The sequence below is a fragment of the Narcine bancroftii genome, chromosome 7, assembly GCF_036971445.1.
Source record: "Narcine bancroftii isolate sNarBan1 chromosome 7, sNarBan1.hap1, whole genome shotgun sequence".
Taxonomy (NCBI): Eukaryota; Metazoa; Chordata; class Chondrichthyes; order Torpediniformes; family Narcinidae; genus Narcine; species Narcine bancroftii.
Genome location: NC_091475.1, coordinates 50,619,433 through 50,646,420, shown reverse-complemented (window position 1 = coordinate 50,646,420; position 26,988 = coordinate 50,619,433). Strand labels below are relative to the sequence as shown.

Genomic DNA, 26,988 nt, shown 5'->3' with positions numbered 1-26,988 from the left:
CCACAGAGTGCACCCTTTGCAATTGTCGGCCGTGGGATCCAAGCTGGGGATGATGATGGGAATATGCGACCCATCGATGGTGCCAGCATACATTGGCTAGCCCACTTTCCACAAAGCCGTCAATTGTCTCCAGGAGGCGTGTTCCACTTGGCAGGGAGATGAAACACTTACCGAGAATGCCCTTCAAGGCTCCTGTCACCATCTGCTTCCTGTATGACTCCCTTGTTCACTCCTCTTCCTCCCCACCATTTGGGGCTTCAAACATTCTCTCTGAGTGAAGCATCACTTCACTTCTGAGTCTGCAGGGGTCATCGACTGCACCTGATGCTTCCATTGTGGTCTCCACATCAGAAGAGACTGGAAACAGACTGGGAGATCACTTTGTTGATCTATTTGGCTCTGTCCTCTGCAATAGCAGGGATCTCCTAATGACAATTGTTTTCAATTCCCCACCCCATTCCCATACCAGCATGTCTGCCCATGCACTGCCAAACTGAGGCCACCTGTAAATTCAAATAACAGATTTCGTCTGGACACCTGACAACCGAATGGCATTAACATTGACCTCCCGTTTTCTTTAGCCCCCCACCTGCCCCCATCTATTCCCTATTTTTCCCTTTCCCCCCTCCCTCTCTCTTTTCCTTCCCTCCTTTCGACCAGCTCTGCATTCACAGAACTGTCACTCCCCCTGATCATTTCTCACCTTGCTTGTTCACGTCCAATTATCATCTTTTGTCCTTTAGTCTTTGCTTCTCCCCCTACTTTTTCATACTTTTAATTCTGGCGTTTGCCTATTTTTTACTTGTACCTCATAAATTGAAGAAGGGCTCAGGCCCAAAGTTTTGGTGAAATATCTTTACCTCCAGGACCTGCTGAGTTCATCCAGCATTTATGTGTTTTTACTTCAATTACAGTGTCTGCAGACTTCACAAGTACATATACAACTATTTCTAATTTTACTCTCAAGTCAACCAAATGATTAATTGTGATAATTACATTTGTATCCATTTCATGGACTAATCTGAGTTATTTCATTGTATCTCAGAATAGTAGGTCCCATTGGGTAAGGAGATGGCAGATGAAATACAGCATAGAAAAGTGTATGATCATGCACTTTGATGGAAGGAATAAAGGTGTAGACTATTTTCTAAGCAGGCAATGAGTTCAGAAATCAGGGGTGCAGGGGAACTTGGAACTCCTTGTACAAGATTCCCTGATGGTTAACTTGCATGTAGCGTTAATGGTAAGGAAGCTAAATACAATGCTAGCATTCATTTTGAGAGGGTTAGAATAAAAATCAGAGATGTGATGCTGAGACTTATATGGAATTGATCAAACCAAACTTGTAGTATTGTGATAAGTTTTGGGCATTTGATCTAAGAAAAGATATGTTGGCTTGAGAGAGGGTCCAGAGGAGGTCCCCTTGAGTGGTCCCTGGGATGAAAGGATGATCATATGAGGAGTGTTTAATGGGTCTGGGACTGTACTTGCTGGAGTTTTGAAGGATAATGGGCAGGGGGAAGTGGTGAGAACGGATCTCATGTTGTTGAAACATATTAAATACTGAAAGGCCTAGATAGAGTGGACATGGAAAGGACTTTTCCAATGATGGGAGGGTCTGGGAGCAGAGGACACAGCCTTAGAATACAGAAATGTCCCTTTTGACAGAGATGAAGGGTAATTTCTTTACTCAGAGGGTGACGACGCAATGGAATTTGTTGCTGCAGATGGCTGTGGAGACCAAGCCATTGGGTATGGTTAAAACCGAGGGAGGCAATTTCTTGATAAGGAAGGGAATCGAGGGTGACAGGGAGAAGGCAGGAGAATGGGGTTGAAAAGAATAATATTTTAATGATGATGGAATGGTGGGGCAGAAAAGATGGGCCAAATGGCTTATTTCACATCCTATGAATGCTAACTGGAAAAATACAGCCAACAGTTCATATTTCAAGAATATTCATGAGCAAAATAATGTGCCTGCTCGCTTTCATCAAACATTGCTGTCAGTATGATTTAAAAACGCAAAATCCTGGGAATATTCAGCAGTTCTAACCTGACAAATGGTCTTTGAGCTGAAATGTTAACCCTGTTTCTCATATATGACCTGTGAAGCATGAAATAACAGCATTTGTAGTTTTTATTGCAGATTTCCAGACGTGCACATTTTCTATCACTGTCAGTATAATGTTGATTATAGTTTCACAAATCTGTCGTGACAAAATAAACTTTATTGCGGCCCCTCCAATGAAAATTATATTTTAGGTTTTTGAGGACTGTGCTTAAGATAAAATCTGAATTGAAGAGGGAAGATAGAGGGCTGAATATGATCATGGATAGGGAAGGGTGAGGCTTCAAATGAATTAAAGACCAGGTCAGCATTAAATTTAAATAAGGAAGTGAACAAGAATGGTACAATATGGAGGAACTTAATTCTTTTGACTAGGTCACCATGAAAGTGACAAAAGGTTGACACAGCAAATTAGCTGAACCAGAATGAAATAGATTTTGTGGGGTACAGAGGAAATTAAGGGTTATGGGGTTAGGCAGGAAAATTGGGTTCATGCTCAGAATCAGATCATTCATAATCTTTCGGAGTGTGAGTGCTGGGATGGTGGTGTTTAGCCTATTTCATCTTTTTTGTACGAGGCAGGGTGGTGTGTGGTGAAGAGACAAAAATTGAAGCATAATTTCATGTCAAATGATTGTTCGGGTACACCTGATATCCGTCCGTGTTCCACTCTGGATGACAGGCCGTATCTTGGAATGGATACATGTTGGGGAATTGCCCTGCATGTGATACTGAAGAGTAAAACAATCGATTTCCTTCTGTTCTTTATCTCTGAATCCTTCTCACTCTCTCTGTTGCTGATGACCTTGAGCACCCTGCCAACTTTATTGGCCTCTAAAATCAGTCTGACCATCAGAATATTGAGTATCTGAATCAGAAGAAAACGGGAAACAAGGATTAAAATATGGTGAAATATCTCAACATGGCAACCACCAATCCACCAATGACCAGGTGTATTCGCAGAAAGAAAACTAGGACAATCATTTGGAATTTAAAAATGGATAAATGTAAGGTTGGGCTATGGGGGGAGAAAAGGAGTCAATGAAAGTTCTAAACCAAAATAATGAATTTCAGAATCTGGTTTATTGTCATGAACATGTCATGAAATTTGTTGTTTTGTGGTAAAAGTATTGTGCAGAACAAGGTACAAAAATTATTGCAGGATATAAATAACAATTTTGTAAATACAAGATATAAAAAATAAATAAGTAGTGTAAACAAAAAGTGAGGTAGTGTCCATAGGTTCATGATGGCAGAGGGGAAGAAGCTGTTTTTGTAACATTAAGTGTGTGTCTTCAGGCTTCTGTACCTCCTCCATGATGCTCGCAATGAGAAACGGGCATGGTCTGTGTGGTGATGGGCCTTGATGATAGAAGCTGCTTTCTTGAGGCACTACCTCTTAAAGATGTCATTAATGGAGGGAAGACTAATGCTCGTGATGGCACCAGCTGAGTTTACAATCCTCTGTAGCCTGTTCCTGTCCTATGTATTGGCATCTCCATGCCAGAGATCCATCCAGTCAGAATGCTTTTCATGATGCATGTAGAAATTTGCAAGGGTCTTTGGTGACATACCAAATCTCTTCAAACTCTGAACTAAAGATAGCCAGCCGTTGGTGTGCTTTCTTCATAATTGCATCGACATGATGGTCCCAGGATAGGTCTTCAGAGATGTTGGCACCAGAATCTGAAGATTCTTGTCCTCTCCTTGGGAACGACAGGGAAAAAGAGTCTAAATGAAATCATTAAACCAGGATAAAAATGTTTATACAGTATAAAACATTTAAATGAGAGGGACAAAGTTGACTTTTTGGCCCAAATAATTATTTACACTTTTTAACCTAATTTTTTATAAAGAAACTAAATCAATTGGGGCTAAATTCAACATGGAAACTATGACATTTTTCTTGATACTGAAACTTGCCTGCAAATTGGTCAGAAATGTGAATTAAATGTACCAAATTAAAGTATATAGGGAATAAAGAAGGCAGTGGTGGAGGGGAAGAGGTATCCTTGCTGTTAGTGGATGACATTATAGTAAAATCTCTATTATCCAGAATTCAAGCAAATGACAACCATAAGTAGCTCGTAAAAAATGTAAAAAGAATAAATAAATAAAATCATTAAAATTAATAAGTATTATTAACAATTTAGGTAAAAGTTTAAAATTGTTAATTTAAATGTTCTCCAAAGCAACACCCAATCCCTTGGTGAAGATGCGAGCAAATGTTCAGCCAGCAGAGCACCCTGGTTGTGCCCCGCCCACAACAGCTGTTTGAATAAAGTTGTGTTTGAATAAAATGACATCATCCAGGTTAAAGAACTGGCCTGTGCTGCTCACTGCTTAGGCAACTTCAAAAGTGTCAACCTATTCCTGACTTGCAAGAGACTTTATCTTTATTAGTCTTAAGTATATTAAAAGGGGTTTATCTGTAAACTTGAAGGGGGTAATTATGATGGGACAAGGTTAGTGTAGCAGTTACAGGGCTAGTGACCAGGGTTCGAATTTACATTTTGTAAGTTACGAGAATTACTTGATTGAAGTGAACTTTACATAATTGAGGATTACGATACTGATTTTTTTTTTCTAATTACATTTTGCACGTTCTTTTAGTTTTTAAACTGTTTATTCTTTATGAAGGTGAATTAGTTGGGCATTGTAGGAGTGAGTTTCAGATAAATGGCACGGTTGGCGTAGCGGTTAATGCAATGCTGTTACAGCGCCAGTGATTGGGACCGGGGTTCGAATCCCACATTATTTAAAAGAAGTTGGCACATTCTCCCCATGTCCGTGTGAGTTTTCTCTAGGTGCTCAGGTTTCCTCACACTATTTAAAATCATACCACGGGTCTAGATTAATTAGGTGTAATTGGGCAGCATGGGCTGTGGGCCAAAATGGCCTGTTACTGTGTTGTAGTCTAAATTTAAAATTTAGCTGGAAAATTTGCTTATCTGGCATCCAGAATCCCTGTATGTGCCAAATGCTGTGGGTTTTAATGTATTTCAAGACTAGATGTGGGGGGTGGGGGGCGGGGTTGTATATATTTTATACAGTTTTATACTGTATATATTTTTGAGACCTTAAATTCACCAAGAAAACCAGATTGATGTCTATTCGATGTACAAGTCAATGTAGGAAGCACCTCTCCACCACCGGTGCTGCTGCTTCCCGACACCTCTCCACCACTGGGCACCTCCATAACTGCTTCGACCTGGGACCCAGATGTCGCTGCACCTGTCTAGTAGGCTGAGGTTTCTGCTCCCTCCTGGAGCACGATGTCACTGCTCCAGCTCCATGGGTCGCCTGGAAGGCCGACATTTCTGCTTGCACTGGGAGAACACGATGTTGCCACTCCAGCTCTGTGGGCCATCACTGTTCTTGCTTGGTAGGCCAAGGTTTTTTTAAAAATTTACTTAATTTACAGCTTCGTTACTTGTGATTGGGGTGTTTTAAAAATTTTTGGGTTGTTCCTGGGAGGCCCGGACAGCCTAAAAATTGGGAGTCGACTTAAATGCTGGATATACCATTAAACCATTAAAATTAGGCAAAAAAAAGGGAGGGGTGGTGGGATTGACCTATCTGCTGGTCAACTTATTCGCAGAAATATACAGTAATTAAAGAGAAGCAAATCATGGAGACTTTATGGGTAGAAAAAGATTTTGGACTTTTATGGTGTTGCGTACAGGTCTTCAAATAGCATCTATGATAGAGTAGAATACATAATACAGTGGAACCCTGATTTAACTTGAATCCGGATTTAATTTGATAAGTCATTGGACTTTAGTGTCGGGCTGCTGCCAGGAGCGGGGACATTGGGCTGCCACCAGAAGTAAATACAGAGACCTCAGGTTGCCGCGGGGATCGTGGAATGGTTGGTTTACTAAAAATTAGTTTGTGTTTTAATTTCAACTGTAACTGCAATGATTTATTGAAAGCCCGATTTAGCGCGACCATACTTTTTTCATGATGCTGTTTTTTTTAACCCAAACTATCGGGTTATAACGAGATTCCATTGTACATTGATTAAACAAAACTGTGTTGAAGGCAGGGTAATTTTTATTAAATAGGAAATAGGAGAAAGCTTGTGATGTTGGCCCCCCTCAAGCCTGGATGTCATTAAACAAGACCATGGCTGATTTTTACTGTCTCTCTCTCTCTCTCTCTCTCTCTCTCTCTCTCTCTCTCTCTCTCTCTCTCTCTCTCTCCATATCCCTTGATTCCACTGATTTCCAAATATCAATGAATCTTTGCTTTGAATTAAAACAATGACATGGCCAGCATAGCCTTCCAGGGATAGAATTTGAGGAACAACTCATTCTTCAAAATTGTGAAGTTATGGGGCCACATTGACAGCCAAGACTTGTCTGGTAAATAGCAAATATATATTTTTGTTTAAAGGAAGGACATCAAAATTGAACACAATACAACAGGTGTGGTCTCACCAAGGAAGTAAATCATGTTTACTTTCAGAATCCAGCTTGAAGGCTAACATATAATTTCCTTTCCAAGATGCTTGTTTCTCTTTTATTATTGATTCCAGCATTGTACACACTGTCCACACCAGGCTAGAAGATCAGTAGCAACCCTCATTCTGAAGCAGTATCTTATTTCTACCCTCCAATTTCCAGATGAAAACTGGGCACTGCCTTTCTCTCTTGATTGCCCATTTAACATTCTGGGATGTGGGACATCAAGGCTTTCAGATTTATCTGTTGTCCCAGTTACTTGATGTTTTTTTTTTCCACTGTAACTAACTTCCCTCACTTTTTCATGACTGTGAACCCTTGCCTCTTCAGTATTTCCTGTTTTTTTTAGTGTAGTCTGTGAAGATACTGTTGATACAAAATATTTAATTATTTTGCTCGTCCTTTATTTTCCATTGTATGTTCCTCATCTTTGTCTTTTTTTTAAACTTTAAGATTTTATAACATGAACAACATATAGGATTACATTAAAAAAAATTAAGAATAAAATAATAAAATTACAATACAATATCAGTAATCTAAATAAACTATACCCTCCCCAATAATTATTACACATTAATAACCCAACTCAAATTAGTCCAACCCCCCCTTTCCCCCCAAAATAAAGTGAAGAATTAATAAAGTTAATAATATATGTGAGAAAAAAACCCACTTACAAAAAAAAAACATAACCGATTAAAATACTAACAAAAAGAAAAGTAATTAATACTAAGATATCAGACTTAAAAAACATATTTAAATCAAACTTAAATGCATATATTTAGCAAACGGAGTTAAGATGAAACATATATTTAACTCAAACTTAATATAAAAAATTAGTAAAGTTAGTAACATTATCTATCAAAAAATTCTTAAACAATAATCAATTCTTAAAAAAAAATTGTAGCATGAAAAAAAAGATGAAAAAAAACTTTCTCTATAGAAATAAACCTTCACCAAATATCAACTAACTTCACATCTATCATCATATTAGTCACATAAACCACCATCTTAAAACAACATTCAAACCTCATTAAGCATTGTACAATTCAATTTTAGTACTCTTCCACCATTTTTCCCTTTTACTCTTAAATAGTTATCCAATAAAAGCTCCAATACCACATTTAAATATCCCCAGTCATTACGTTAAAATTCAGATATCCAAATAATAAAAACACATCTACAACAAAATCTATATCTTCAACAAATGGAGCATAAACCACAAACAAAATTCAAGCCTCATTAAGAATTGTACAATTCAATTTATAACTTTCACCATTATTCCCTTCGTTCTATAACTAAAATAGCAAAATAATATACAGCAGAATTACCACTCCTTTCACCTTAAAGTTAAAGAAAAAATATAAAACAAAACTTATCCATCCCATTCACATTTAAATTTTAGATATTCCTTATCTACTGAATAAACTTTACAAAAAAAACCACATCAATTTTTAGTTTTTTAAACAATCAAATACTTTCTTATGCTTTTTTTAAATATTTAAACAAAAAAAACCCCTTCACTCTTTAATCTAATAATACAAAAAAAAAGAAAAAAACAGGTAGGAGGTTAAAAATACCCCCTCCCATCTAAACTGCGCAATGCGGTAACTCCCAAAAAAAATGGGTGTGAGATAACTCACACGTAGCAGATGACTTTCAGGAAATAGTGCCTATCCAGTTCTCTCCCCCAACTCTCACTTCATCTTAAACTAACGTCATCATTATTTAATATCCCCTTTTTTTTAAAAAAAAACATTAGAAAAAAAAAGACAACTCTTCTTTTAATCAGCTCCAACTGCCGAGTCACCATTACAACCATTCCTTCTTGGAGCACGGCTCTTTTCTTCCATCTCTTGTCTCCTTAGAGATCGCGGCGGACTATGTCTCTGTTGAAACTGAGTAATTGGCAGCTCTTGAGCAAATGCTATAGCTTCCTTTGGAGAATCAAAGAACTTTGGTTGGCAACCATCTTGAAAAACCTTCAAAACAGCTGGATATCTAAAGGTTGCCTTATAACCTTTCTTCCACAACAACTCTTTAGCAGGATTGAATTCCCGTTGTTGGAACATAGCTTCTTGACTCAAATCCGCATAGAAGAAAACTCGATTATTTGGAATCATCAAGGGTGATTTTCTCTGTTGTGCATTTCTAATTGCCACTCGTAAAATTATTTCTCTGTCGTAATAATTCCAAGCAACGAACCAAAACAGGTCTTGGACTTTGACCTGAAATAGGTCTTCTACGCAAAGCTCTGTGAGCATGTTCCAGTATTATACCTTCCGGGAAATGTTCTTGACCCTGCGGAATCCATTCAGTAAAAAAATTTCTTGGGTCTGGTCCCTCCATACCTTCCGGCAAACCAATAATCTTTATTTTGTTCCGTCTGGATTGGTTTTCCAAATAATCAATCTTTTTCACCAAATTTTTATTTTGAGTTTGTAAGTCTTCGGCCATTTTGGTCACATCAAAAACTTGATCCCGTATTTCGTCTATATCTTCTTCACACAAATTAAATTTATCTCTCACTTCAAGCTTAAAAGCTCCAAACTCAGCCATCTGTTGAGAATATATTTTCACCAAAGTATTAAACCTAGTACCAAGTTCATTCATAATCTTGAATAATACCTGCATAAATCTTCGTCTGCGAAGCCAAGCCAAAGAAAGATAAGAATTTAGATTCAAGATTCACAAAAATCTTTTCAATTGGAAGAGATTTTGGCTCAACAGATTCCTGCTTCTTCTCCAAAGGATCTTCTATTCCTTCCTTCATTCTGGTTGCCTTCCTTGTAGTATGACTGCGTGTGGAAACCCCAGCCACAGCCTCTCCAGCAATGACTGGAGGATGCTGGCCGGGGTTTCCCCAGCCCATAATGTATTAAATTCTCCCAGTACATCAAGTTGTATAGGTTCTTGTATCTCAAGAGATGCAGTTTGCAGCGCCACCTCTACAGCTGACAAATGCCTTTGAGAAACTCTTTGTTCTAAAGGCTGTTTGGCGCCCTCTTTAGGGGACTCTACCGATGTAACATAGAGCTCTACATCCGAACACTGTACCTCTCTCCTGGGATCCATTTCACGCTGAGTCCCGGTGTCTTTCCTGTAGGTAGGCTCCAAAACTTGAACTTTTGGAAAATGTAGTTTTTTGATGATCTGTTGTCGTTTTTTTTTTGCTCTTTTCCACCAATTGTACCATCATAAGTTAAATTAACAGCACTGAAATTATCTAAACTTTTAAAGAATTTTAACGGGCATTTCTAGACAAAACAATAAGATAGAGTCAGGAGAGGACTGGAAGGCACGTCTGATCCTTACGCCATCTTGCCACGCCTCATCTTTGTCTTTAAGGGATTCACATTTGATATGACAGATCTTTCCTTATTTTGAATCTATAGAAGATTTTGCAGCCTTCCCTTTCTTTATCAATTCTTTGTTGAATAAAAAAAAAGTGCTCCCTGTCCTTTGGCTTATTGATTTTTCTGGGACCATTATTCCATCTTTAACCTTTCTTGTATTTTACAGTTAAACCTCTTCTTATTGCACCTTTGTATCTTAAAGGAATGTGTATTCTGTCAGCTGTGTTTGTCCACTGTCATATTCTTTAATTCCTCAATCGATCTCAGCTAGTTTGCCCTTTGTATCTTAATTTAATTAGTTCAGATTTCAACACTTTCAAATTTGAATTAAAATTATAACTTATTGTACTCATTCTTTCCTAGGGGCCCTATTTGAACAGGCATATGAATGAATTCCTTCCTGTTGAATGTCCTCGATCTAAAATAGCCTGTTTCCTCATTGGTTCCTCAGCATGAAAATTTTAAAATCCATTTTATGTGTATTATATGAGTTAATCCTCTACATTGTTGGTATGAATTTGACTTGTTAATTCAAGTCTATTCAAGAGCCCTATGATTATGGTATTATTTTTATTATGTGCACCTCTAATTTCACTATTCTGAATTCAACTTCTCTATAACTATTTGGAGGCCTATAATCAACTCCCACCAGTGTTTTCTACTCCCTGCTGCTTCTTGAATCCCAAACTAATGACATACCATGATCTTGTTCAGCGAGATAATTCCTAACAACAATTATGTTTTGTTAATAGTTCATCCACATTTCTTTCACATCAAGAGAATTACCCATTTTCTAAAAAAAATAAAAATTATTATCGATGGAATACCAAGGGGGCCACGTAAAACTCAAAGAAGTATCATACAAAATGCCAAACCAGAATAGATCATGTTAATTGGAGCAGATACAAGTATTACGTACCATACAAATTAGCCCAGACAAATGTTATATTTAAAATAATATTTTAAATTATTAATTAACAATAATATAACACCTTCTTAATTTATCTAAACTTATCTAATTAACCCCCAATGAATATATTTGTGTGTATGTATGTGTGGAATGCCCAGCCACTACAGCTCAGGCACAATTTTCAAAAGGAAGTTCAAAGTTCAGTTTCAGAAATTCCAATCTTGATACATAGGCTTGAAATTGATGTGAAGAAGTTCACAAAGTAGGTGGGTGAGACCAGGGTGACAGATTAACTCACAAAATCCTTGTTGAGATGCTTCCAGACAAATGTCCTTTTCAGATGATTGACTCCCCTCTTCTTTGACATAAGGGACATGAAGCAAATGATCTTCACAAAGCTTCCAGAAACTCTTTCATGGGTCATCTATTCCAAGTGACCCACACAATGGTCACACTCCAAATGAACTATTTCTCTGCTTCTAGAAACCTTTCAGTGGGTCAGCTGATTAAAGTGACATTCATATTTTGGTCACATTCTCATTACCCTATAACAAAGAGAAATCAGACAAACTGTCTATCACCACATTGAGACCACATTCAGCACAGTATCCCTTCAAAGGATGCTTCTCCAAGTACTGACTTCTTAAAATGGCCACTACTCATTCCCCTATAACATGGGGAAATCAGATTGTCTGTAACCACACACGAGGCCACTTCAGTACTGTATTACTTTCTAAGAGCTCTGCTCTACAGCACTGCCTCTTCAAAATGGTCCTTGAGTGAAACAGTGCACTGTGTCTTCAACATGCTGGTTACTTAGTCTCTGCACCTGTGTTCTAGGGACACTGCCTTGCTTCTCTTTAGAAGTATTCAATTTGAGTATACACTGTCCTCAGCCTGCCAGCTCACAGTCACTCTCCCATATCTCGTAGAGCTGGCAGCTTGATTTGTTCTCTTAAAGTGACATTCCCACTTAAATAAAAATGAACTGAAAATAGGAACACATAATACAAATACCAGTCAAGACAACAAAGAGAGAATAAATTGGGCAAAAAATTTGCAAGTGATTTAAAGTTTTTATTATCTCAGAAAAAGAATTGGTCAGGAGCAATAGGTAAAGTAATAATGTAAATTAAAATTTGAAAATGACAGACTAATTGATTTTATGAAGATTTATAAGAAAAATGAAATAAAATATGTCATCTATTGTGCACACAATCCTCAGCTAAAAACCAATTTGAGTGTGAGTTGATGGTAGACTTGGGTTGACCAAAGAACAGTTTGAGACGATCCACCAGACTTAAAACTGGTGAAAGTATGGCAGTATTTTGAGCAGCTCCACCCAGAATTTGAAATTAACAAGCAATTTAATTAATTGTTGTAAATTTCTCTCATTTTGTATAACCTGAGGCCATAATTAATTTGACAGGAAGAAATACAGGGTCAAAGAAGTTTATCCGAAATATGAATTATTTAGTTTCTGTTGTTCTAAAAACTATTGTGAATTAAACCCATTAAGATTTGCTATTACATTTATAAGTCTGGACTCCAATGATAGTAAGATTTGGAAGGTGCTTTTGGCATAGCCACATGGACCATACACTGTAACCATGGGACATCAGTGGTGGAGCGAATGAATATTTAACAGTGACTAGGATACCAATGAAATGCGTTGTTCTATCCTAAATGATGCTAACTTCCTTGAGGGCAATTGGAGTTGCACTCGTGCAGGAGCATATTTCATATGCTCCTGACTTGTGCCTTGAAAATGGCTGAAAGGCAGAGCAAATGGAATAGCAGATACCAAACTTGTGATGTGTTCCTTTGACCCGATCCTTTGAATTTTTGAATTAATGTTTTTTGTTTCATATTTTGTTTTGTGATTGATGCCTTGATGATCATGCCATTGTACATCAAGGACTGAAGGGATAAGCTCTTTCTTGATGAAGATTGCATTTATTTGGCACTTTTGAAATGAAAATGTTACTTGACAGTTATCAGTCCAAGCCTGGGACTTGCTGCCTGAAGGTGCAGGCTGATTAATTTGCTTAGGAGTTCTGAATGGGAATGAAAATTGTGCAGTCATTGACAAGCATTCCCAGTTCTACATCCTTTGAAGGATCCTTCAGGTCCTATGAATCTAGTTTGAACTGCTGATGCTCCAGCTGTGTTTCACTCTCTCCTATAACAGCACCACTGCTGGCAGTGCAGACCCGAGAGTGGGGACACGGCTCTGCGCTGATGGGTTCAACCAGTGACGTAGCTAAGGTGGAGGTTGTGGGGGGGTGGGTCGCAACTGCTACCCCAAACACATTTTTTCAAAAGTGATGCCTTTTTGCCTTGTTATGTGTCTGTTCTGGGCCATGTGTGTTCTCAAAAAGCATCAAACAAACTCAACGCTGTACTTGTGTTTTTTTTTAAGCAGCTTTTCAGCACGAATCACAATAATAATGTAGTTTATCCAGACACACTGGTAGCACCAACTACAGCTTCAGGCAAGCCTGTCCTCATGACCCATTGAAGCAGTTTCAGCCATGCCTGATCACACTTCCCAAAAGCACATCTTCGACAAATGAAATCAAAGTAATCATGAGAATTCTTAAAATGCATTCCATTATTAACATTTGATACCAATTCCAGCCCAACATCTTATTGAAGTGCAAAGTCAACCATAAATGAACTGTTTGACAAAGGACCCCAGCAGAACTTTTGAAAACGTGTTGAAGAGCAGCCGCCAAAGGTGAGCTGCAAGACAGACACCAGCTTTCAATTGGAACAGCAGGGAATGGTCTGTGAGATTCAATTTGGAGATGAAGATATAGTCCTGCCGTCCCATACAGGAATGTGAGGGCATTTTTGGTGGACCTTTGACATCTCTGACCAATTCTTGTTGCACGCCTCAGCCCCTCCAAACCAGATCCTCAGCACCTTCAGGTAGTTGGATCTGACTGTGAAGGGGATGGTGGACGAGGAGGGAGAAATGGCAGCACGATGAGTGAGGGGAGAGATGGCAGCGCGGCTCGGTCGGGCGAGGGGAGAGAGACGGAAGTGCGGCTCGGTTGGGCGAGGGGGAGAGAGATGGCAGCGCGGTTCCAGTGGGCAAGAGATGGCAGCGTGGCTCGGGTGGATGAGGGGGAGAGAGACGGCAGCACGGCTCGGGTGGGCGAGGGGGGAAGAGAGATGGCAGTGTGTCTCAAGCAGGCGAGGAGGAGAGAGATGGCAGCACGGCTCGGGCGGGGGGGGAGAGACGGCAGCGCGGCTTGGGCGGGCGAGGGGGAGAGAGACGGTGGGTCAGGCAGGTAAGGGTGTAGAGAGACAGCAACGCGGCTTGGGTGGGCGATTGGGGGTAGAGAGACGGCTGTGTAACTCAAGCAGGCGAGGCGGAGAGATGGCAGCACGGCTCGGGTGGATGAGGGGGAGAGAGAGATGGCAGCGCTGCTCGGGTGGATGAAGGGGTTAGAGAGGTGTGGCAGCGTGGCTCAGGTGGGTGAAGGGGAGAGATGGCAGTGCGACTCGGGCAGGGTTAAAGGGACGGAAATCAAAATGAATGCGAAATCCAGAAAATTCCGAACAATGGCAGGTGTCCGGTCCTGACAATCTCAGATAAGAGGTTAGTCACCTGTACTTGTGAAACATGATTGGCCTTTCCAAACAAGCAGCACGAGGTTGGTCGCAGTGTGGGTAATGCTACAATGCATTGAGTTCAGTGCACACTGTGCAACAATGCCTTAATATCATAAGGGTGAGATGCACGATGTGCTACAATGCATTACTATCACATCCATAAGTATACAGTGTTCATTTGGAATTGTTGCTGCAAATTTGGAAATGAAGAAAAACTCTGAAGAAACCAGTGACGTTCTGTCCCAAGACACAACAAAGACAGGATTCCCCTTGTCCTCTCCTCGCATACCACCTTATCAACCTCTGCAACCAACGTATTATCTACTGCATCCTGTGTTCTCATTATGGCCTTCTCTATACACAGACTGGGAGATCACTTTGCTGAGTAGCTTTGCTCTGTCCGCATCAATTTCAGGGATATCCCAGTGGGTATCCATTTCAGTTCTATGTCCCACTCCCACGCTGACGTGTCTGTGCTTAGCTTGGTGCACTGCAAGGCCACTTGTAAACTGGAAGAGCAGTATGTAATATTCTGTCTGGGCATCCTCCAACCAAATGGCATTAATATTGATTTCTCTGGTTTCTACTAATGATTCTCTGCTCTCCCTCTCTTCCCTATTCCTCTGTCTCCTTTTCTCTAGCTCTCCACCCCCTCCCTCTCCATTCAAAGAGCCATCCCCCTTTCTCCTTTTGCTCTTGTGCCCTCTCTCCCTTATCTATGTATTACCTCTTGCCTGTGGGACTGTGCTCCTCCTCCTGCTCCTCCCCCCTCACCATTTTATTCAGATGCCTCTGCAGACTTTAGTGTTTTACTCTGGCATTCTGTGAGAGCAGGTTTTGAAGCTTGCTGTTTGGGGGTTCAAACTAGTTTACGCCTGAGCTGCTGGTGCAAGTCTGTCATTAAAACGAGAATGATCAAATGTTGCCATGATTAGCGGTAATCCACTCACCATCCCCCCACCCCCGCAGAGTCCATTATCAATTGGATTTGTTACATTCCCATCTCCATTTTTCAGCTTATTTTTCAGTCATTCCAGTTGTGAACTGGGACATTCAAAGCTGCCTGCAACAGGATATTGTACATTGAAGTGAAGTGATGGACTTTAGTAAGTTAAACGAGACAGGGCATACACAGTAAATCGGAGGGCTCTGGGGAGTGTTGTGGAATGGAGAGATCAAGAGGTATTGGTTTGTAGTTTCCTGAAATTGGCAAATCAAGTTCTCAGGTTGGTAAGAAGGCATTGAGCACACTTGACTTTTTAAGTTGGGGCATTGAGTACAAAAGCTGGCATATTCTTTTACAACTATGGATGACATCAACGCGATCACATTTTCACATGAGAAATGTTATGATTATAGTATGCTATAATGTTATGATTAACTGTGATTAAGCTAGAGAAGGTACAGAAAAGATTCTCAAGGATGTTGCTGAGACCAGAGGCCTATGAGGAATACTGGTTAAGCTGCAATTTTTTTTCCCTGGGACAAAGGACACTGAGGAGGGACCTGATTGAGGTTTAGAAAATCACAATGGAATAGATAATGTGGATGGTCTTTTTCTACATGTAGGTGTGCCTAAAACTAGAGTTACTAGGAAAAAGACAGAAGGGGCATAAATGGAATAAACTGTCAGAAGAAGTGGTGGAGGTGAGTACAATTTGAATATTAAAAAGTTATTTAGACAGGTACATTTTATAAGAAAAAATTAGAGGGAAAAAGGCCAACTGAATGCAAATTGCATTAACCAAGGTAGCCACCTTGGTCTGTGTGGACAAGTTGGACCGAAGGGTCTGTTTCTGTGCTCTGTGATTTAGTACATGTATCGTTCTTGTGAATTGCATGTAGTCACTTTGCATTACTGCATTTCAGGCCTTGAATTTACTATGTTTATGCTCAAATATCTTTTCACATTATTTCTTTATTCTCATAAAAATTGTTTCCCTCCACCCAAGAAATCATCATGAATCTAATGCACAGAGACAGCTTTGGATGTGTCTCCAAATACCCTACAATATCTGATTGACAGTCTTGCTCCTCGTTTAAGGCTGCAAAAATTATCATTTATTCTTCCTGGGTTGTTTGGAGCAAATTAGCTCAGACCAATTGTAGATCTAAGATCAATAGAGTAGTTGTCAGCTCTGTGAATGTTAATTACAACTAAAATTTCCAAGTTGTGTACAAAACAATCTCTGCTGGTGACATGTGGATCTTTCCATTAATTTCAGGTGGACTAACCTGATGGCCTATTTGTAATAAAGCACAGTGCCAGAAACACTCAACAAGTTAGATACCACATGTGAGTTAATATTTTAAGGCTTATGATAAATGGTCATTTACATCTCCATAAGTGCAGTCTGACCTATAATACTGTTATATTTGCTGCATTTTATGTTTTATTTAAAAATTACTGAATCTTACTTATTTTCCTGTGGAGCCCATTTATAAAGGAACTGTACAACCATTTTCCAACAAGGTGGAGTGACAAAAGTAGGTTATGAAAATCACAATTGTGACTGCATTAATTGTGCAACATTGGAATTTAAACTTGTATAGATACTAATATTGTAGTTCAATCTGCACAAGCAGTCTAAATGAGCAAGTGTCATAATTCTGACTCTTCGTTTCTTCTCCAAGTCTATTCCTGATTGATTTGTGAATGCGAAGGGTCAGGTAGAATCAGGAAAAAGGAGTGCAAGAGTTGGGAATTAGGGTAGAGGAGAGAAATGAGGAAAGTATAGAAGAACCAAGATGTTTATGAATGGAAAAAAATGCTGGCTTGCTGCTATAATGGGAGAGAAACAGTACTGCTCCAAAGAGTTCAACTGTCCAGTTAAAGGAGATAATGATGCAGCCACGGAGGACGATGCCCAAGATGACGGTACCTGTGCTTGGCAGCAGCCGCAAGGGGTTGCAGACTCTGGGGAAACAGCGTACCTGTGCAGGACATTAGAAAAAGGAAGAACACCACCTGTTGAGAAGGAGAACCAGAGGAACATCAAGGGGCTCAGCGGCTGAGGGACTCACACAGACTGCAGGTAACTTGCAGTTGAAGTACTTGCACAGGCTGCTGGACATTGGCCCATGGGAACCAGGTTTTAGAGCTAGGATTTGAGCGGCTGCTGAGGGCAAGAAGGGCTCCTGAAAGGTCTTGACCACGACATTGGTTTGGATTTGGAGCTAGGGTTGCCGATGAATCAAACAGGAGTTTGTATGGCGGCCAGAGACTGTGGGAGCGCTGGAGGGAAATCCACGGACATTCTGACTCTGAAGGGACTCTCTTTTACTTCTCTTCCTCTCTTATTGTAAGGGGTGCCAGGCAACCTTATTGTTGACGCGGCAGGCAGAAGGCAGTTTTATTACATGGTAATAAAGGAATCTTGAATTTTATTTTAATTATACTATGCTTGCAGCCATTATTTCTATAATGATATTGTGTAAATAAAACTTGCACCAACATTTTAACACAGAAAATATTATGATGTCCAGTAATACCAATGTTTGCACCACGAAACCTCATGTATTTTGTTTACTTTTTTTCCCACATTTTATAATTCTGGTCAGATTCCATTTTTCAATACATAGTCAAAATAAATTATTTCTAATATTTTTTTCCATTGTAAATAAAGCAAGCTGAATTGACCAGAGGCATGTGTTTTGTCTTTTTAAAGGATTTCAGCAACAATGTTTACAGATGAAAGATTTAAGTTCTTTAAAGTTTTCAACATTTTAATTGTTTGTTTCTTCCAGTGGTATTCACAAAGCTGACATTTCTAGTGGAAAAACTTGTTTCAGTGAAACCACTCGAGGTGTGCCTGGTTTCTCTCATCTTAGTCAACGAAAAGGGTGTGATCTCTTTCCCTGAATCAAGATATTGAAATTATTTATAAATTGATCAAACTTCTTGTATTTACTTAGTCTGTTTTTTTTTGGATAGTTGGGAGTAATCTTGGCTCAAAACTAATTTTGGTGCCATTATGGTTTGAGTAATGTTGAACTTGTAGCGTGTGCGCGCTACTGCGAAGTGTGGGAAGAATGACTCACACCCAAGAAGTTGAAGACTGGTTGAAAGCACTGGAAACCTGGCTTATATTCTCTCCCCACCACTGATGACAGGAGTCACACATTACCAGCCTTGGATTGGTCAGTGTTTCTGCTGTTGCTCGTTGCTTCCCGCCGTGCAGATTATCACCTGGGACAAAGGTCATTGGCTCCCGCGGAGTCTACTCGGTCACTGCGTTTGTTGGCCATCTTGTGTACTGGAGCAGGCCGCAACTGTTTTTCTTAGGGGTTTTATGTGTAATTGCGTGTAATTCTGCTCATTCGAGCTCTGCTTCTCCATGTAAAATATTCGTAAAGAATACATTTTCTAAATTTTTGCCAGTATTGCACCACCTATTCATAAATTTGAACAAAATTCTAAATTTTTTCAGTCCAATCTTTTCTTTTCGAGTCTCAACTATTTCCTTTCCCTTCTCTTCTGTACCTCCATATGCCGCATCTTCACCAAACACTTGGACCAGGCAGCAATAGATATACTCCCTGTTCAACAGATCAATGAAAAAAAAATGAAGGCAGGTGTGCTCTGAGTCTGGTCTATGACTTGCTACCAGCCTTCTTCATGGTACTTGTATGTGTAGGCCAGTAACATTTGGTGCTGAAGCTAAAGTAAATTTCAGCATAATTTAATTAAGGATACTTTGTTCAGTATCTTGCATTTTGCAGTATATACTATTGTAATGGGTAGCACAAACATCATAGCAGTAAATGCAACACTATTAGAGCCCCATTGACTCTGATTTAAACCCAGGACTGTCTGCAAGGAGTTTATATGTTCTCCGTGTCTGCATAGGATTCTTCTGAATGCTCCGGTTTCTTCCCATCCTTCAAAAACTTGAAGGATTCGTAGGTTAATGGGTGTATTGGGATGGCATGGGCCCGTGATAGTGCCGTGCTCTATCTTTAAAGTAAAATTTAAAACAAAAATTAGATTTAAAAAAATTAATATGGTGTCATGATATCAAATTTTATGTTTATAATTCAATTTCATGCATCGAATTTGCATGTCACTGGCAAGGTGAGCATTTATTGATTATTTTTAAGTGCCTTTCAGAAGGTGGTTGTGAGCCACTACCTTGAATAAATACGCAGTTAGGTACAAATGAATTGACAAATCGTTGGATTATTTCAGAGGCTATAAAGGAGCCTGCCACCTTTATGAGGATCTTGAGTTTCATATTTCACATTGGTTACATGAAACTGATTTTGTTCCTTAAAAGAGCATTAATAAATTTGATGAGTTGTCCAGTCAGAGACAAAATTGAATGTGTGTTTATTATTGAATTGAATTGTTTATTGTCACATATACTGAGACACAATTTAAAAAAAAACTTTGTGTGCTTTTGAGGCAAGTCAGCCCATACATAAGCACAAATAAATAAGAGAGACTCAGTTTAAATGTATTAAATTGTTTTCAGCTGCATTTGAATGTTTTAATTTTAAGGAAATACTTTTATTCTTAATAGATTGTAAATTCCAGTGTAGCTGGAAATTGCTTCTTCCATTATAGTTTCTATGTTTCCAACTCCCCTGCATCGCCAAAGTGGGCAACACATGGAATCCAGCATTGCAATGTGAACCCTCGCAATTGTTTTTGAAGGACTATGCTCGCCTGTCAAAGCTACTTTGCGAGTGGCCTCTGTTTCACTCTTTGCAGATGTACACCAATTCTTTGGAAACCAATGTTCTAACAGAAAAAAAAGACCTTGCAATCATTAGGCAGCGAAATTTTATCCCCTGTATTTAGTAGCGTCTGTCACATTCCCTGGGGCAGTTTTTGGTTTTCTTATAATTTTGATTCACTATTAAATTTTCTTTCAATTACAATGGTTGTAATTATTATTGTGTGTTTGCTTTCTTGCCTTTCAATAAGATGAATCACATGCACAGGGATCACCTGAATAGTGTTTGGGAGTATGCAACAATTATTTTGGTACATGCCTTTATAATCACAGTCATTGCCTCATCTTTGTTGTGCTGCCAAATTATTCATGAATGGTGTGGGAATTTTGCTTTTTTTACTTATTCCCATAGATCTGAGTAAAACTGTCAGAACTCTCCCTTTCATAAAGGACAAAACATAGGATTTTGTGGATCTAATTTAAGGCCATAATTTTCATTTTTTTTTCGAGAATTTGATTTTCCAATTACCGGTGGATCTTTGGAATACCTTGACAAGGGGCAAAGGGTTAAATCATAAGCCTGTATACTCTTGCCATGAGGTGATTGTAAACAGTTTTAAATGATTCATGAGGGTAGTTATAGAGGAAGTATTTCATGCAATGGGTACTTCCAGAACTCTCTTTAAAACTAGGCAATTTGTGAGTGAAATTACAAATCACTTTCACATAAATGGCAGTAGAAATTCAGTGTGTCCAATATAATGAGAATGGATGTTAGGGTATTTGAAATTGCTGTAACTAAGATTAAGATTTTTGTTTGGTTTGGCATCAAGGTGTGGATTAAATTTAATTAAATAGAGTTACTAAATCGTACACTTCAGTTCTAATTTGGTGAATGGTGAAAAAGGCTCAGGGTTCAATGGCCTACTTCATTTGGTATATTCCTGTATAATTTCTATGCTTTAGATTTGTCGCCTCCCATCTATTTCTACTTCAATGATTAAAACAGATAAGTTGAGAATGGTAATTTTTCTGAAAGTGAATTTTTTTCTCAAATATAATGATTGAGCATCAAAAACAACTTTGTATACATTATACAGATGCGTATTGTGCTTCTATTTTTTTAATACAGGAAAACAAAGACACATTTACACAAATGTTCATGTACACCCTCAGGTCCACACCCAAATGTTCCACTTCCTGACCACTTTGGCTGACAATATCATTAGTATATTACCGATTGTACTAGTACAGCCATCTCATAGTTTTAGTCTTTTACTTCGTAAACACTCGTAACTTGGAGAAAAAAATGCATGAACGGTTGCCATTTGTGAAAAAACTTTCTGGTGAACCCTCTTAATGTGTATTTGATTTTCTCCAGTTTAATAAAGAAACTGATAGCCTTAATATTCTGTCAATAAAAATAAGTTAGGATTTTTTTGGATATATAATACCAGTAATATGTTCTAATGGTTTGCCTACTTTTACCCAAAAAGGTCTCACTTTTGGGCACAACCATGTAGAACGCAAAAAAGTACCTTCATCCTCACCACATCTAAAACATTTTTTGATAAAGCAGATTTTTATTGTATGCAGTTTACACTAATGCATAAAATTATATTGTACTAGTCTGTATCTTGCATTAATTGTATTGGTTATACAATCTCTGCACAAATCTCATCTATTGTAATGTTTAAATCCTCTTCCCATTTTTGTTTATATTTATGAAGCCCAGGTTTAGAAATTGGCCTTTGTAACATAAGATGGGTTTCAGAAGTAAATCTTCATACAGTTCCTTGTCTAACAAAGGTTTCCACTTCACTGCAAGGAGTGAATCTCTCCAACCCTAATTTATCTTTTAGATATCTTTTTATTTCAAAATAGTAAAAAAGAATATTTCCAGTTATTCCATATTTATTTCTTAATTGTGAAAAAGACATTAATTGTCCTTGGTCAATGGTTTTAATTCCTTTATCTGACCATAGTTTCAAAGACATTAATTGTCCTTGATCAATGGTTTTAATTCCTTTATCTGACCATAGTTTCAAAAACTGATTATCTTTTGAAAGAAATATCAGATTGTTCTGGTACAGAGAGGTTTTAGATGATATACCTCCTTTTGTTTCAATTTCCCCATCTATCTTACCCCAGATATCCACTGTGTGTTAACAGAAATGTGTCTTTCGTCCCGATAATTAATTTTGGATTCCATTTATAAATAAAAGAAGCAGCTGTATTTTCTCCAATTTTTTTCTAATTCTATTTTAATTCACACTGGTATGCTTTCTCCTTCAAAAAAAAAGATGCAATAAATCTCATTTGGGCTGCCTTATGATAATTGACAAAATTTGGAAGTTGTAATCCCCCTATTTCATATTTCTATGTTAACTTCTGTATTGATACTCGTGACATTTTGTCTTTGCATAAAAATTTTCTATATGTCCTCTATTTCAGAATAAATGACTGACAATCTGAATTTTGAAAAGTAAACCCTGTGAAGCACCTTGAATTGAATGAGGCCCAGGCGAGTACAGGAGGTGGTAGAACAAATTCTCTTAATAGCCTCTTATCACAGTTGCTCCTCAATTTCCAATTCTTGCTCCCATTCTGCTTTTATTTTGGAGAGTGAATGACTTTTAATTTTGACAGAATGAAACTATAAATTTTTGATATTGTCTCTCTCACTCCTGAATTAGCTGATATTAGATCTTCCCTAGGTTGTTTGGCAGATAACTGAGGGAAGTTTTGGAAAGCCTTTGTAATAAAATGTTGAATCTGAAACTAATGAAATAAGTGTGATGCAAGTAAGTTGTATGACAGTGGTGCAGCTGCTAAGCACTCCGTCTGCATAAAGATATTGAAACCATTTGATACCTTTAGTTTGCTATGTATTAAAAAACACAATCAGTGACTGAAGATGAAAATAAGTGATATTTTAGAGACCCAGAACTGATGCCGCAGCCCACTTTTTAAAAAAACATTATTTATTCGTTCAAAAAACAAATAATATATGACATATACAGCAATTAAACATGAACATTTTTTTAAAAAGAAAATAAAAGATTCCCCCCCTTCAGCAAACTCTCCTCAGAAGAGCCATAAAAATAGAAAAAAAAGAATATTAAAAAAAAAGTTAAATATACATATTAAAATCTAATCAATATAAATTGAAATGTAAATATTCCGAGTATAACAACCACTTATTAATAAAATATTATAATTATCATGCAAAAGTATGTAATTTTTTCCATTATTAAACAATATTTCATCTTATTAAGCCATCTATTAATATCAATCATATTTGTATCTTTCTGCATACTGTTAGGTCTGCTTTGTTCATGAATGAGTGAGACAAACACCAGGCTGAGTCGAAATCAGGGTTCTTTGTTCTTTATTACCGGATTGCGACTAAACATGTTAGTCGGAGAATGCATTCTGCCGTTATCAGCAAAATGGTGATTTTTTATACCCTTGGATATGTGCTTAGAACATCATCATATCATTACTTGTCCAATGACTAAAACTGTTGCTATCCTTTCCCTGCTAGCTTCCTGCCTCTCAATCCATCAATGTCTCTCTTATCTTGTAAGTACAAGGATGCATTCACATCTTGTTACAGCCCTGTACATTCCCATCTCATGATGTTTTACCTTACAATACTAGCAATACATTTTTTCGCCACGGATAAAGCTAAATATACAAAAGCAAGCTGAAACTTATCTAATCCCAAGCCTTTCAGGGGTTGCAAACTACCCAATAAAAATACTGTTGGATCTAAAACTATTTTAATCTTATACAGATATTCTAAAAACAATTGAATTTTCTTCCAAATAGATTGTGTATGTATACATGACCAAACAGCATGAAAAAAAGTTCCAACCATATCACCACATCTAAAACACAAATCTGATTCATTAAAACCATATTTTAAAAATTTTTCAGGTGTCCAATATAATTGATGTAAAAAATTGTAATTAATCATTGCATAATGTGCATTTATCAATCTAGTTACACTATTATAACAAATGTCTAACCAATCCTCTTCAGAAAAAGTAAAACCAATATCTGCTTCCCATTTATTTTTATCCATACCATCCTGTAATATTTGATACATAGATGAAATATAACCCTTCTCTGGTACCTTCATAAGAGAAGTCTCAAATTTAGTCATTTTAGGTAAAATCATATCTCTACCAAACATACATTTTACCAAAGATTGAATTTGATAATAAAGAATTCTTATCAATACCAAAATCTTACCACATCTGATTAAAAGATAAAAACTTACCCTCTTTAAAACAATCTCCCAAATTTTTTACACCTTTAAATCTCCATTGCAATAAACTTTGATTATGTGTTGAAAAAGGAAAAAGTTGATTATTATACAATGGAGTCAAAGCCAATAATTTACCCCTAGAACCTATCATTTTATTTTTCTTTATCCATAACTTCATTAAATGTTTGTATAGGCACATTATATTGTTGTAACAAATTCATATTCCACCTAAACAAAAATTGATATATTTCAAATTCAGAAATACTTGCCATCTCAATTTTAGCCCAATTAAGAGGCAGTACCAAATCCATCAATGAACTAATAAATTTAAGTTGGGCTGCCTCATAGTAATTGTGAAAATGTGGTAAACGTAATTCCCCGAACTCACATTTCCAAGTTAATTTATTCAAAGCTACTCTTGAAAATTTACCCCTCCATAAAAACTCCCTAACCATTTTATTTAAATCTTGAAAAATTTTTTTTATCAAGTAAATACAGAATAGATTGAAACAAATATTGTATACATGGAAAAATATTCATCTTAATTGTATTTATCCTTCACATTAAATTAATAGGTAAATCTTTCCATTTAATCAAATCAGTTTTAATTTTTTTCATTAACGGAGCATAATTTAATTTATATAAAGATTGATAATTAACATTCAAAATTATACCCAAATATTTAATTCGATCAGTCTACTTCAAATTAATAATATTCTTATAAACTGAATAATCTCCTTCACTTACCGGTAATATTTCACTCGCAGCCCACTTAAAGTGATGTCTCGTCTGGTGCCAAATTTTTACCATCTTGAGCACCTCTGGGTTGTGGGTGTGGTTAGAGGGTTTTGTGGGCAATGACGAATATACCATGGGGGCTAAAGATAACAATTTATAAGACAACTCTTCCAGTTTACACCAGGGGAATGCACCCATGATCTTTTCCTTCATAAATCTTGATATTCTGTTAATTTCTTGCATGTATGTTTTGCTTGAACAAGAGACAGTTTCTGCTGCTATAAGCAAGGTAATTTTTTTCCAAGAGCAATGTCACTTGAATAGACATTGAAAAGTTAGACCAAAGAATAACTTTGTCCTTCACAAAACTATTTTCTTTGCGATGACCAGTTGAAAATCTTGCCACAGAGAGTTTCAAGCCAGTTCCAACAAAAGGCAAGGAGCTATTCATGTCATTTTGAGCAATTGCAGAGAGTTTAAGAGATTAGGTTTAGAGCAAAATTATTTTGAATTTTTTTTTATCATTTAACGTTTGAAGATGATCAAAAAATAAAATGTGCAGAACCTGGAAAGTCTGAAATTAGAATAGAAAATGAATCAGCGTCAGATTTATTGTCATGAGCAAATCACGAATTTGTTGTTTTGTATCAGCATCAAAGTACAAACATTTATATAAAAACCACCTTATAAAATAAAAAGTGCAAGAAAAAGTCAACGTAAGGCAGTGTCTGTAGTTTACTGTTCATGCAGGAATCTGATGGCAAAGGGAAAGAAGCTGTGCCGTTGAGTGCTCGTCTTCAGACTTCTGTACCTTTTTCTTGATGGTAGCAGAGTGAAGAGGGCATGGCCTGGGTGGTGGGGGTCCTTGACGATAGACCCTGCTTTCTTAAGACACTGCCTCTTTGTGGATGTCCTCGATGGAGTGAAGACTGGTGCCCGTGAAGTCGTAGGCTGACCTAACAAACCTCTGAAGTTTTTTCTTGTCCTGAACCTTGGCACTTCTGTATCAGGCAATGATGCAACCAGCTAGAATGTTCTCCATGGTACAGTTGTAGAAGTTTTCGAGAGTCTTCGGTGACATATCAAATCTCCTCACAAACTGTGGTCGCTGGCGAGCCTTCTCATGATTGCATCGACATGGAGGCTGTAGGACAGATCCTCAGAGATGTTGACAACCAAAAATTTGTTCTTGACCCTCTCCACTACTGAGCCCTTGCTGAAGACTGGATTGTGTACTCCTGACTTCCCCTTGAAGTCCACAATCATCTCCTTAGTTTTGCTAATGTTGAATGCAAGGTTGTTGGTGTGACACCACTCAACTAGCTGATCTTTCTCCCATCTGTAGGCTTCTTCATTGCCGTTGTGATTCTGCCAATAACGGTGGTGTCATGGGCAAATTTGTAGATACCATTGGAATTGTGCCTAGCCACACAATCATGGGTGTAGAGTAGAACAGTGGGCTAAGCCAATGTCCTTGAGGTTCATCAGTGAGGAGGAGACATTTTTTCCAATTCATGCTATGGTCTTCCATTGAGGAAGTCAAGGATCCAGTGTAGAAGCCCAGGGTTTGGAGTTAAAAACTCAATGCTGGAGAAACTCAGCTGGTCAAACACTGCCTGACCAGCTGAGTTTCTCCAGCATTTTGTGCTTTTACTTCAACCATGGTGTCCACAGATTTTCATGATTTACTTCTTGCCCAGGGTTTGGAGCTTATTGACCAGCACTGAGGGAATAAGGTTTTGAAGGCTGAGCTGTAGTCGATGAAGAACAGCCATCTCTATGAGTGATCCAGAGCTGAGCAGAATGCCAGTGATATTGTGTCTGCTGTGGAGCAATTGTGATGATAGGTGAATATCCGTGGGTCTGGTGAGTGCT

The 26,988-nt window shown here is 38.0% G+C and overlaps 1 protein-coding gene across 8 annotated transcripts in view; it reads left to right on the top strand.

Annotated features, from left to right (window-relative positions):
- LOC138738906 (rho guanine nucleotide exchange factor TIAM1-like) overlaps positions 1-26,988 on the top strand; it is a 273,989-nt gene that overhangs the window by 16,379 nt on the left and 230,622 nt on the right. For 7 of the 8 annotated variants that reach the window (XM_069890079.1, XM_069890072.1, XM_069890078.1 and 4 more), the window contains exons 2-3: positions 15,991-16,068; positions 16,647-16,717. The exons of the other annotated variant lie outside the window; for it this stretch is intronic. The gene's annotated coding sequence lies outside the window, so the exon portion shown is untranslated. The remainder of the gene's footprint in view (positions 1-15,990; positions 16,069-16,646; positions 16,718-26,988) is intronic. 8 annotated transcript variants of the gene reach the window in all.